This window comes from Lepidochelys kempii, chromosome 8 (genome assembly GCF_965140265.1).
Source record: "Lepidochelys kempii isolate rLepKem1 chromosome 8, rLepKem1.hap2, whole genome shotgun sequence".
In the NCBI taxonomy this organism is placed as follows: Eukaryota; Metazoa; Chordata; order Testudines; family Cheloniidae; genus Lepidochelys; species Lepidochelys kempii.
In genome coordinates, this window is record NC_133263.1 from 20,209,763 (window position 1) to 20,223,112 (window position 13,350).

The 13,350-nt window shown below is 43.5% G+C and overlaps 1 protein-coding gene across 1 annotated transcript in view; it reads right to left on the reverse strand.

Moving 5' to 3' along the window:
* Window positions 1-13,350, reverse strand: part of CPEB4 (cytoplasmic polyadenylation element binding protein 4) — a 185,787-nt gene that overhangs the window by 144,492 nt on the left and 27,945 nt on the right. The window lies entirely within an intron of this gene.

Below are 13,350 nucleotides of genomic sequence, written 5' to 3' on the forward strand. Positions count from 1 at the left end.
GATTTGAAGGAGAAGAGGATCACCTCACTATACTTTCAAGTGGAAGAGGACAAGGGATGGAATAATTTCCAGTTTAACACAGCCTGCGAGATAGGCTGGCAGGCTTCAGGACGTACCATGTACAGCACTTCTCAGACAGGAATCCAAGTTCACAGGGGGAGGAGGAGTGTTAAAAGATGGAAGAAAGAAAAGGGGAACCTCAAAGGAAACAGCTCAGGAAGAAAAGCAAGGTGAGCAGACACGAGTGGGCAAGTGAATTCTCAGTACTAGCTGGCGAGGGATGAGTGTGTCCAGAAAAGGCCACACAATCAGAAAGAGGATGCAGGCTATGAAAATAACTTCAGAAATGGTGAGATTCATGACATTCACACTGGCTGACCAAGAGTGGATGCCATTAAAAAGGAGGAAATAAGGCCAGAGGATGTGCCTGCAGACCTGCCACAGGACTGCATTCCAATGCAGCACATATGTCAGCCAGCACAAGGTGTTGTGCTGGGCATAATGTTCAAGTCATTAATCAGAAGTTAAAGCAAAGTGCAGGGGACGTGGGAAATTCTGACCTAAATTTCATGACATTTGAGAATAAAACTGCAGTGAAATCTAAAAAGGAGGGGAACAGAAACAAACACAGAACTACACAATAGGGAACCTGTTAGTCCATGGGATGTACAGAGTACAAGTTACAAGCAGATGGGACAATATGGCTCAGATACAAATTAAAATACCCTGGCCTTGTTCTTCCCCTTATCCATGCACAAACAACTCTCATTGACTCCATGAAAGAAGGGGTGCCTGCCTGTCTTCAGTGAAAGATGTGTGCAAGGACCAAAGGCAGAAGCTGGCTTGTTGTGCCCTGAATTTTCAGGGGAATAAACGCGGAGATTATTGGTGACTCCATTCCACCCCAAACATTTTTGATCTTGTAAGAAGTAAACAGCCAAAGCAGAGGGCAGCAGGTCTGGCAAGGGTACAGAAGTGAACATTTACAGAGATGCCATTGTTGGGAGTGTTTTGGTTTGGTTTTGCTTTAGTTTTTAATTAGACAAGGGGCCCAATCCTCAGTTATACCAAGGCCCCTTTTATACCTCTCTGGCAGTAGAGAGAAGCATTAAATGCAGCAGAAGCATCCCCCTGATGATTCATCTATGCAAAGGGCCTCCCTACCCCTGAGGGAAGAGAAGCGCTGGTTTAAGGGCTCTACACCATTCCCGCTGCCAGGCCCCAGCATAGGGGCAGACAGGATACACTGCACTAGAAGGGTTCATGGGAAACAAGAGCGTAAATTGGAGCATCCCCAATGGTTCACTTAATTACACTGGGTACCAGGCAAGGCCCCGTCTGTATTAGAATATGGTAAACAGAAAGCTAGCTTAAAGCCATCTTTCCCCCACTGCCATACTCATTCGATCCTTGCCCCAAGCAGAGGAGTGAAGTTGCTAGGAATCAGGTCCATGGTCTTTATGAAGGTCACACCACCATTTTCCTGGGGGAATGAGGTGGTTGAGAGAGGGAAGAGAAATGTTAAAAGGCTTATGATTAAAACAGACCAGAAAACTGCTTGCTTAAAGTTAGTAATTGTTAATAAGGCACCTGGACCAGCTGAATTCTACCCTAGGAGGAAGGAATTAAATCTGAAGGAATTCTGGGGAGCACAGAATGGTCTTTGGCAGTGACTTCTGATAGCTCACTCTGGCCACTTGGAAAGACTGCCCAAGGAATAAGCATTAGCTGTCATTCCCCTTGGGAAGAAAAAGGATCCAAAACGTTAGAAATTTATACGGGTTCAGTGGCAAGGATGATTTGGGGACAATGTTAAGGACAAAACTGTTAACTTACTGATGATTGGTCAGCATGATGAGAGGTCATATGATTATAGAGAGCTGATATTCCTTTGCCTTCAGTGGGGTTGCAAAGGGTATAATATTTCCTAGGATTGTATGGTGGGGGGAGAACTTTGGATGCAGCATATGGTCTCTTCCTGGTCCTTGCAATATTCCTATACTCTGCATTCTCAAGTGAGGTATTAACATAATATCCCTTAGACGTGCCATAAATAGAGTTGTATGCAGCAGAACATAATTTTATGGCCAGATCCTGCTCTTAGAAGCTAATCAAATCAGCATAAATTTGCAAACATGTTCCAGCAGCTGTGACTGTAAATATCAGAGGCAGAATGCAAATAATACTGTCCATACAATGACTTGAGTAATGGGCTCCCAATGGGCGGTGCAGCCCTCAGTCTGCTGCCTGGCAGCTTGGGAGGGTTGGGGGTTGGCTCTGATTATGATGAGCCTGAAACGGCAGATACAGTTATCATGACGAAGCAGCTAACGCACATGTCCTGGACAAACAAACTTATTGAGACTTATATAGATTGTAGCGGAGGTGGGTGCATCCCTCCATGCCTGTTGCCTTCCAAATACATGCACACATGGCTGACCCACATGGCAGGATGTCTGTGCCGCTGTAGCTTTCCCAATGTAATTCCCATAGCATTTTCCATGCACCTGCAGCAGATTTTCTTTTTGCGTTTTGATAACGAACCATCCGCATCCCTGAACATAATCGGCTGAGGTGAAATTTGCAAGGAACACACACGACAAGGACTAAATTCACTCTACTAGTTTCTGCCAGTCTGAGCCACGGTGCAGGGGCCCCAGCCGCAGAAAGGCTGCCAAAGGGAGAGGTTATGGTAGTACAAGGCTTAACTACCCTTTGCTTGGGGTCTTGCAACTGGCCACTGAGCAGCTGGAGATGGTCGGATGGGGGCATGGCCAGGGTGGAGGGAACATCCTATGAAGCTCCCAGCAGAAGCCTCAAGGGAACAGGAAGCTGAAAACAGAGACAGCCTTTTCCCTAGGAAGCCTTTCCAAGGTGCACTGGCTCTCTTGCCTCAGGGAAATGAAATATAATATGTACCTCCCTACACCTGCCAGCATGAGTCTGGTCCAAGCCAGATAGATTTGAGGAAGACATGGAAGAAAGACCAGCCAAGACTGTCTTGGCATTGCAGGCTTTTGACAAGCTACTATCCCATTAAAAAGGTTTCCTGTCTCCTACTAAATAAACACTGGAATGTATCGAGCATCTACCACACTTGGAGTGGGGGTTCTGTGATGATGTTATAAAGGAGTGGGGGGGAAAGGGTGGCCAGAAAGCTGTTTCAGTGAAACACACACTGCAGGTGCATAAGCGTGTAATCTATAGAGTCAAATACTCATCTCATTTGGAAGCTGTAGCTGGGATAACACCTCTAGTTTACCCAAAGCAAAGAACTGTCCTTACAACAGATGGAACAGTCAGGTTAGTTTTCTTCATCCTTTATCCTCATTTGAGTTATGGACTAAAACCAAACTCCAAAGCCTTGACTAGACTAGGATTTAAAAGGTGTGCCATTGGCACAGGTTAGCTAAGATGTTTTAAAAGTCTAGTGTAGACAGGCACACTGGGTACAATTTTCAAAATTGCCTACATCCCATTTTCAAGAGCTATTTAGACACTTACGAACACTGAAAAATCAATAAAGACTTAGGCTCCCACGGACCAGTTTTTCAATGGTATTTATATGCTGAAAGATGGAAATAGGTACCCAGCAGGATTTTCAAGAGCACCTAATCTCTTTAGGAACTTCTGAAAACCTCACTAAGCCCTATCCATATCTTTAGGTGCCTAAATACCTTAGCAAAGCTGACCCTTAGGAACATAGGTCACTTTTGAAAATGGGATTTGAGATCTGAAGTCACTTAGGCACTTCTGAAAATCTTACCCACTGCCTTTAACATGTGCTGAACTGATTGAGTTAAAGCTTGGGCAGTAGGAAGAACCTAGGTGTTAACTCAATAGTGTAGCATGTATCAAAGTCTACACTAGACTTTTAGGGTATGTCTACAGTGCAGGTGAAGGTGTGATTGCAGCACGGGTAGTTCCACTCATGCTAGTTTTAATCTAGCTAGAATGCATAACAGTAGTGAAGATGTGGAAGCATGGCTTGGCAAACCAAGTCCATACCCAGGCTCCCCAGCAGGCTTGTACTCTGACAGCTAACCCACACCACCACATCTTCAATACTATTGGTACCCATGCAGCAATTACATCTTCACTTGCAGGGTAGGCATACTCTTAGAACACGTTAGCACATATTAGCTAACATGTTAACACACCTTTTTGAGACTAGTCTAGAAAAGGCCTAACAGATAAAGAAACCCAAAAAATATTGGGTGTAGTTCTTTCCTTTATAAAGAGCTTTTGCAGCAGTTTCAGACTCTTCCTGGTTCTCTAGGGTTTTTGTTTTTTTTTATTTGCCCTCTTTTTGTGAGGGAATTTATTTATAATTTCTGACCTATCAAATACTCACTTTTTCCTCCTCCACCCAACTCACACAGGAAATTCTTAAGTCAAATACATTGCCTGGTTTGCAATGCATTTTTAGGGCCCTGTTTATAGCCATTATTTGTGTATTTAGTTCTCTTAATTTCTAGTATATGCAGCCCCATGTTTACTAGGTGACCTAGTACCTAGGGTATTAAAATGCCATCATTATCCCACATACCAATTTTGCCAGCAGTCTCCAGCATTTATGGACATATTCCCTGCCACCCATTTCTGTAATAACTCAGTGGGATACACTGGTCCCTGTGAGAAATACTTGGGAGTCTTGGTTTACTTCTTTATGGACCGATCACACTAATTAGCTACCTCAGCAGTCCTCTCAATAGAGAGACTGGGGATAATGATGACACTTAGCACTTACACCTCTTTTCATCCAAGGATCCCAAAGTGCTTTGCAAAGGCAGGCCAATATTATTCCATTTTACACATGAGGAACTTGAAACACAATGAGATCTAATGACCTGTTTGGGTACACAATCAATGACAAACCAAGGTCTCCTGAACCCCAGCCTGGTGCCCAGTCCACTGGACAACACATACTGAACAGTACTCTCCTTACAGGTGGACTTTTCAGTTCGGGGATGAGGATTTCTTTGGGGCAGGAAGAGGGAGGCTTGCACTGATGCTTCCCATGCTGCACCAGTTCTGTGGGTATAGACTAGGACTGCAAGCTCCAGGTACCTTTTGTCAGCACTCAATTCACTTAAAACAAACCCTCAGTGGGAATTCCTCCCTCTGCTTCCAGATATATAACATAAACATGAGGGATACCCTCAAGAAGGATGGGAAGATATCAGCTCTCCACACAGGGGGTTCCTGTTAATTCTCACACTGATACTTAAGAAAAGTTGGCAAGTGTGTGATAAATGGGCACCTTGTCAGATCTCCATATAAAAGGTCTGGGTTTTTTTATTCAGTTGTATTTTAAATAGCAAACTTCCTTCTGTCTCTGGGAAGCCTGGAAGATCTTGGTCAAAGATTCTTATCAAATGGAGCTACCTTGACTCTTCCCTACCCTCAGCATGAGCCAGCTTGGGACATTTTTACTAGCTGGCCACGTTGCTGACATCAGATGTGAAAGGGAAGACTGAGGGGAAAGAGCTGGCTTGTAAGCTGCAGGACTGTCACCATTTTTTTTGTGTCCCCTCCTGATATTTATGTACAAGAGAGGAGGGGTTGGTTTTAAAACTGGCTCAGGGTCTGGATCAGACATCGGCTGCAGCTGCAAAGTCTCGGTCAAGATTTCTCCAAAGTTTGGAGATGGTTTAATACGGGAGAGTTGAATTCAGCTCATTATAGTCAAAGGCAGTCCAACCCCAAAATTCATATTGAGATTCAAACTTCTGCACAGATCAGGGGGATACCTGGATCCAGAGTTTTGGTTCACAGACATCTATCATATCAATTTCTCATTGAATTACATGCCCAAGTTGAAAACTCTTAAGTAGTATAGCAGGGATGGATAAATATTGACAGAACCAACTCAAACCTTGGCGCAAAACTAAACCAAACCTTTTGACGTTTGTAAGAGTCCAGACTACTTTCTTCATTATATTTCATGGCTGCATCAGCCTCTGCCACCTGGAACTGGAAGTGCCAAGTATCACAAAAGACTGTTCTGATGCTATTCCTGGCTTGACCTGAAGCAAAAGGCACAGGAAATTTTCCAAAAAGGCCTTTCCTCATGAAGCATCCAGCCCTAGTATCGCAGACCCAGGAGTTCTAGACAGTTTGGTTGAGGGGCAGAGAAGCATCTCAGTTTGTGGCCGCTCATATGAGCAAATTCCCAAACTCATGGCAGGGTTTGCTTATCGCTAATACATATGTACGAATCCAATCCTGTGACCCGATGCGTACACTCAATACACTCTTTTAACTCCTCCCTTCAGGCTAGACACCTCTCACAGATATAATGGGGTAGGCTGACTGAGCCCACAGATTCTCATTAACCTCTTCCCAGCCAGTGCGGGGTCCCTATACCCCATCACACAAGGTAAAGAGAGCATAATTCCAATGGGGGTATCATTGCATCTGTACATCAACCCTATCCCCAAAGTGAACCAGACATGCTCTTAGGGTTTAGCTAGTTAGATGCAGGAACCTCTGCTTCCCCCTCTGTGCAGTCCACTCAAGTTTCCCCCTTGCTAGTAGTTTGCCGGTTCCCCCTTCTCCTCAATCCTCAGATAGGTTTTTGGCTCTTACCCCTCTCTTGGTGCCCTCTACCCTAGAACACCCCCACCTCCAACCATACAAGCACATACTCAGCCACCTACACTCATGCACCTACAGAGATCTACTTACAGCCACTCAAACCAACATGCTTCCATATCCATGCACCTAGCCCCCCACTGATACTTATACCCAGGCATGGACAGACCCATATGTTACAAAAAGACCGCAGTACTTTGCCGTAATTGCCCTGTGGCTTCTGGAACACATGCTGTGGTGTCCTGAACCATTACTATCAAATATATTAGGGTTTCTACAACTATACATGTATCTACACCTACCCACTTTCTCGTTCACACTGAGGCAGCAACATATCCCCCTCCTCTCTCTCTCAAACACACAAACTAAACATCCACTCTCACCTAGCCCTGCCCATTGCCAAATAACACCCCCCACCTCCAAGTAGCCTAATAATACAGACGATGTTTCCTTTTCTGGGTCCTATCACAAGGGGTGTGTAGGCGGGCGGGGGGGGGGAGAGGAAGGGGGAGAAGCTTTGGGCTGGAGTTGATTTCAAACGTCAACAATCCCATAGCTAGTCTCTTGAGCCCTCAGCCCTATTTATAGGAAAGATGGATGTGGCAGAGTTTACTGGGGCTCTTTATTATTGTTTACAGTGGCATGAAACCAAAGGAGAGTACAAATAGCACACCGTGACACCCACCCCCCGCAGGAGGTTAAGGAAGCAGCTTTGTCTCTTGGTTAAAATAAAAGAAAAAAGTCTCTCAGATTTTTCCTGGGTGTTGGGAGGTCAGTGCTACCTTGGCCTTAAGGTGACTTGTTTACCAATCAGGTATCGGGGAAATGCTAATGCCTGGGAGCAACTCCTGTCAGGCTGAATAAATCCTTTGCTCCCAATTCTGAAACACAATGGCACATGAATGACTAAGCAATTCTGATAACAATTCAATAGGCAAATGTCAGCTTGCTTTGATAAAACATTACTTTTGGAGCAGTTTCAAGGCAGTTAAAGGCACATCAGCATCTCTCTCTTAACGCAACCTCTCTCTTATTCAGGCAGACCCTATCCAGTAGATTTAACCATTTATTTTACAACAATCATAGCTAATTTTTCAAGGTAATTTGAACTCCTATGAGTTTTCATGAACAGAGCTGGAAAAAAACTGCAAAAAACCTTCCTCCTTTCTAAGGTCCCAATTCCACTGTAATTTCTACGCTGCCACAGTTGTCCTTTGACACAGTTATGACACAATTCAATCTGCAGAATAAATGGGACTGAGCCATGTTATATCCATGTTTCCATATAAGTGTTTGGACTTTAGCAGAGCTGTTCTCACATACTATGGTGATGAACGAGAGATGTAAATACTGTAAGTGCAGTTTAAGGGGCAGGATTAAAACATAGTTCAGTCCTTTCAATAATGGAGAGATAACCCATATTTTAGCTATGTTAGAATCTGTGCTGTACTTGGGTTCCTTAAACTAGTAAACCTCTCTTCCCCCTTTTTTTCCAGAGAATATTTAAGTGAGCAGCTTCCCTTTATTTGTACCTCCAACACACACTAAAAAACTATCTCTGAAGGATGTTGGCTTGTACAAAGAAATACCCTCGTGTGCAGACTTGTGCTTATGTCTTTGCCTTAAGTCAGTTGTAAAATAAGCTCCTCAGCACTGCATCCACAATAGGGACTGCAGTGCAGATGGAAAAAGCATAGTCACAACCAGTACTGTCTCTCCACTGATAGATGTGTATAATTTGGGAAAGGAGGGGCTTACAGAAGCATCACACACACTTGCAAATAAGAAAATGGAGATACTTGCACTTCTTCTCTGAGCTCTCTCTAGTTTCCGTTTACATAAAGGGCATTTGGTATGACAGTTAAATGCAGCTGAGTCCGAAGGCAGAATTGGTGAAATGCTGGCCCCACTGAAGTCAATGGGAATTTGGTTCTGGGCTGTGTTTGGGGAATGCTACCTACCTTACGGCGTGGAAAATCAAAGAGAAAAGGGGATAAAAGCCCCTTGCTTTTCCGCCTAACACATTCATAATCAGGATTGAGTCACTGGTCCTGGCAAACAACACAGCCACCATTTCCTTCCACAAGCATTATCATTCCCTTCTACCATAGACTCAAACAGCAGGTGATTTGACATTCTCCAAATCCACTGTCAAGACTGGCCACTTTGGATCTTCTGAGAAAGGGTGGGATGGGTGTAACTACCATCCTCCACACTCGCCATCAAGCTTTTGGCAACCAGCTAGCTCACGTATGTACACAGGTCACCTCTACTGGAGTATGAGCCAGTTCATTTGTAAGAGTTCTGTTTACTGACTGAGGTCATGTCTACACTACAAAATTAAGTAAGCCCACATACAGCTGCCACAGTAATTACATTGCTTGTATCGGTAGTCGTGTCTTCACCAGGAGCACTTGTGTTGCTTGTACTATTGGTGTGGGTCACTGTGGGATAACTTTTGAAAGCCAGTAACAGTCAATGTAAGCACCACTGTGTCTACACTGACACTGCATCAACCTATGTTGACATTGACACTGCACCACTCAAGGAAGTAGAGTTAAGTTGCCATCGTGGGGCAGTTATGTCAGCAGGAGCAAAGTTTTAGTGTAGACACTTAGATAGTTAGGTCAACATAAGCTGCCTTGCGTCGACCCAACTCTGTAGTGTAGACCAGGCCTAAGATATGTGAAATCAAGCCAATTCTTTTTGCTCAATTGCCAAGGGATGCTAGTCTTTGCAGGCAGAGGTCTCAGGTCTGAATCCCACAGTTTTTGCTTGATACCATATGTATGTAAAGAATGCAGAGAGAGAGAGAAAGAATGTATGTGTGTGTGTAATCACAAGATGTTATAAGATCACCTCAGCAACAGTCCTGCTCACCACTGGCCTACAAAGCTGCAGTGCCCAGCAGCTCCCATTTGACAGCACAAAGCCTCCTTGCAAAATCATCATGCCACTCCTTGTGGCTTTGTTGTTTTTGATATTCTTTGAGAGTTTTCTGTGATGCCTGATTTGCTTTATTAGAGAAACCTGCTCAAAGGGATACGTGGGCAGGCTCAGCTTGATTTGTGAACTCCAACAGGAGGAGCAGCCAGTAAAATTAATGAGGTTTGAGGCAAGTGATTGCACATGCAGACCAGAAGACATAAAGCATTATCAGACTGTCTAATTAACTCAGGCCACGTGCACAATAAACCATGCAACCACTGCTACTTGTACACACACATTAGTGTCTAAGTGGGGACAAATTTGCAAGTGCAATTTTGGCTGCATTAAGAAGGAAGTCGTCTGCTTCAGACACAATCTTGAACATGCAAAAAAAAAAAAAAAAGAAATGGTGCATTTCTGTGAAGGGTGAAGAAGTTTTTCCCAGTGGTTAGTAGGAAGCAACACTATAATGGACAATTTACAGGTCCCCCTGGCCATTTGTTTAATCCCATCCTCTAGACTGTAGGTCTTGAAAGTAAATATTTTAAATGGGTTCTGTCCTCTCACCATTTTGAATGAAGTGTTGATTTTACATTAGCAACAGGTAGTGTGGACCAGAGATTACATCAAAGAAACAGGAAATCTGGGTTCAGATTCCAACTCTGCTATTGACTTATTGTGTGACATCAGGCAAACACTCAGCCTCTGATTCTCCATCCCCCACCCAATATGAGCTCAGGTTCAAAAAAGAATATGCCGTGCTGATGAAAATACAAGTTTTTCAATATTATGACAGAAAAAAGAAAAGAATCCAAGAGATTAGAGATGAAAAAGACAATGCTTCGCAATGAGAAAGTGCCTTAGAGTGCTCAATATCTGCTGTCAGTAGGCAACATGTGGATGAAGGTCCAATCAGCTATGATAGCAGACTATATCATCTTGGGGCCAGGATGTGTCAGCGGTACACTATTTGATTCCCCGGCTCAATGGGGCAGGAGGGTAGAATCCTGCCTATGAGTTGCACCCCATGGGTGGGCGGAGAAGAGGGTCCTCACTCCCTTTGCCCCAGTAGTGAACCTGTGCAACACAAGGCATGATTTTGCCCACAGTTCAGAGAGTCCCAACCCCAAGTAGCATACACTCTACAGTAAATGGAACAAATACTGTTAATAGCGATATAAGGGAAGTTAAAAGGACCAACAAGCTGGGTCAGTCTGCATTAACAGACCAAAGCAATTTGGATTTCTCTCTCATCTCTTTTGCACAAATTTAAAAAACTTGCAGTGACTAAATTCTGCCATCAGTTACCCGCATGCAGCCCCCACTGTTTTCAGTGGGAGCAGATCTGGATTTTTCATTTGTTTGTGAAAGGAGGGCTGAATGAGTCTGAATCTCAGGGTACCCCTCCCTTTCTCCCACCACTGATCCTATCGCCTCCACAAATACAAACATTCTGGGAGACCAGTCTCTCTAAGCAGCCTTCCTGCGCCAGGGAGGCCAATGGGTTTCTAGAAAGGCTGACAACGCCTGTGTTTTGTTTTCCTGTAGCTGGAATGTCTCCAAAGACGTCTCAGGTGCTGGTGAGACCTTCCAGAACATCCATTAAGAGTTTTCTTTTCCTTCCTGCATTATTTACCATACAGTCCTGCAAGTTATTTCTCCAAATCATCCTTTCCCCTTACTGCTGTTTATATTATAACACCTTAGAAATATGTTTCTTTACAAGTGGTTGCCAGCAGGGTTTTTTGTCTGTCTGCTCCACTACACATGTACACAGACTGGTTTATTATTGTAGGGTTGCTCAGGACCGCTTGGTCACAGATACCAGTTCCTACCAGTAGGCTTGCTGCTTGGCTTCACACATGGATTTGCTGTAGAAAAGTTGTTTGTAGCAAGTAAGTGCTAGGCTGTGCATACTGCATTGTTACTGTAGGGATGCTTCTGATTATCATATTGGCTTGTTGTTAAAGAGTTGCTTCTTGATGGGCTATGCACATTGATTTGTTATTGCAAGGTTTCATCTGATTCCTTATGAGGACTGGGCTGCTGGAGATGATTATTCTTAATCTTATTGTAAACAGGGCATTACAATATTTCTTCCAACAACCTGACTATTAAAAAAATCACATGATCTTTGTAAGAAGGTTTAAAAAAGAAAACCAAAACACCACAGGACAAATTTTGGGCTGGGCAAGCTTAAAAATGTCCCTTTAAAGATAAACCAGACCTTCCACTAGAATGAAAAGACTTTTTGCACCAGGAAGGCTTCCCTTAATTCACAGCATTAACTTAAAGCTTCCCAACAATCCAGCACTGAAATTAGCTTCTTGTTTCAAATCTAATTGTCCTGCTCCTGCCCTGAGAGCACCTGATTGGAATGTGATTGCAATTCTGTGCCATGCATTCAAAACCAGTGCACTTGCCTGCTTGCTTCAGCAGTTTTTGGTAAAGTTCAATGGAGTTCCCTGGCTTTGAAACATAATTGCCTCACTGCAGTAGTGACTCCAGTCTCCAAAGGAAAAAAAAAAGGATGGGGGGAGAGGGAGATGGGGGGTAGACAGCTGATTAGCACATTTCAGACACTGGATGCAATCTTTTGGGGGGGGAGGGGGGCTGTTTTTCAGCACTGCTAGTGAACCGGAAGGTTAAAACAAGAAAACAAACTAGAAAAGAAAGATCACATAAGAAAATATGCACACCCAGACAAGGACATATAAAGGAGTCAAGAGCTTGGGGAACCATTTAATCAGAGCCCTAATGGTTCCATAAGTTATTATGTTTGAACTTCAAAACAAGAAATATTCATTTACAATTAGATGTTTGCAAATTAGGGTCAAGCAGGTTCATATTTTTAATTGCTCTCATTTCCACCTCTGTGTTGTTTCTCATTGCTTTAAATCCCTTATTGCTTTCTCTGCGGGCCAAATTCATCCCTGAGGTAACTCGACCAAAGTGAGTGAATTTGATCCTATAAGCATTCTCTGGACGGATGCCTCTTATAAACTGCAGAAAAAAATAGATTTCTGCCTGACCTGTCACATGTCTTTGTAGGTCTGACTGTCTGTGTGTTCAATCTTCCAGCCACAGTAACCCAATTTCCTGAAAATCAAACTGTATGCTACTCCCTGTTTCAGACATTACTGCTGTCAACAGCAGCTACTGCAGATAGTAGGGAACCAGCCCTCCTAATTGCAGAGGGATTAGTGTCCACAGTTTCAGATGGCAGCAGGATGTATTATGGTGGAGTGATTTAACCTGCAGCTGGATTTTCACAAACTAGTTTGACTCTGCATGACTGAACAACCAGGATGAAAACTACTTGGTTCACAAATTCAATAAAACATCACTGGAAGTCAAAGCAGAGGCTTGTATCTGTTTATTCACACAGTTTATTGAAATCATTTGTAGATTTGTGAACACAGTACAAACCTGATTATTCAAACATCAGTTACCAGAAATAGGGTCGTGTCCTCTACAATCTGTCCGTGTCATTGAAAGTTCCTATGATTGTCCAAAACCTTGATCATTCAAACTTACTCTGTGTCCTCTGGCATTTTGATATCTGAATCTCTATTATCTATGTACAGTGTGTGTGCAGCACAGCATTACAGGGAGAAACTGTTTCCCATCCCCCAGGCCAGAGCCCTGGTGCTAATGTAGTTAAATTGATTGGATAGTGGTATATGCTTGCGCTCTTCATAAAAAGGCATACAAAACAGTTGTACATTAAATACAGGAGGGAATTAAATAAGTAAGTATCTGGCTACATGTTGCATGCTGGGAATGTGACGTGCACATCACCGGCCATTACTGTGAGTGAATATG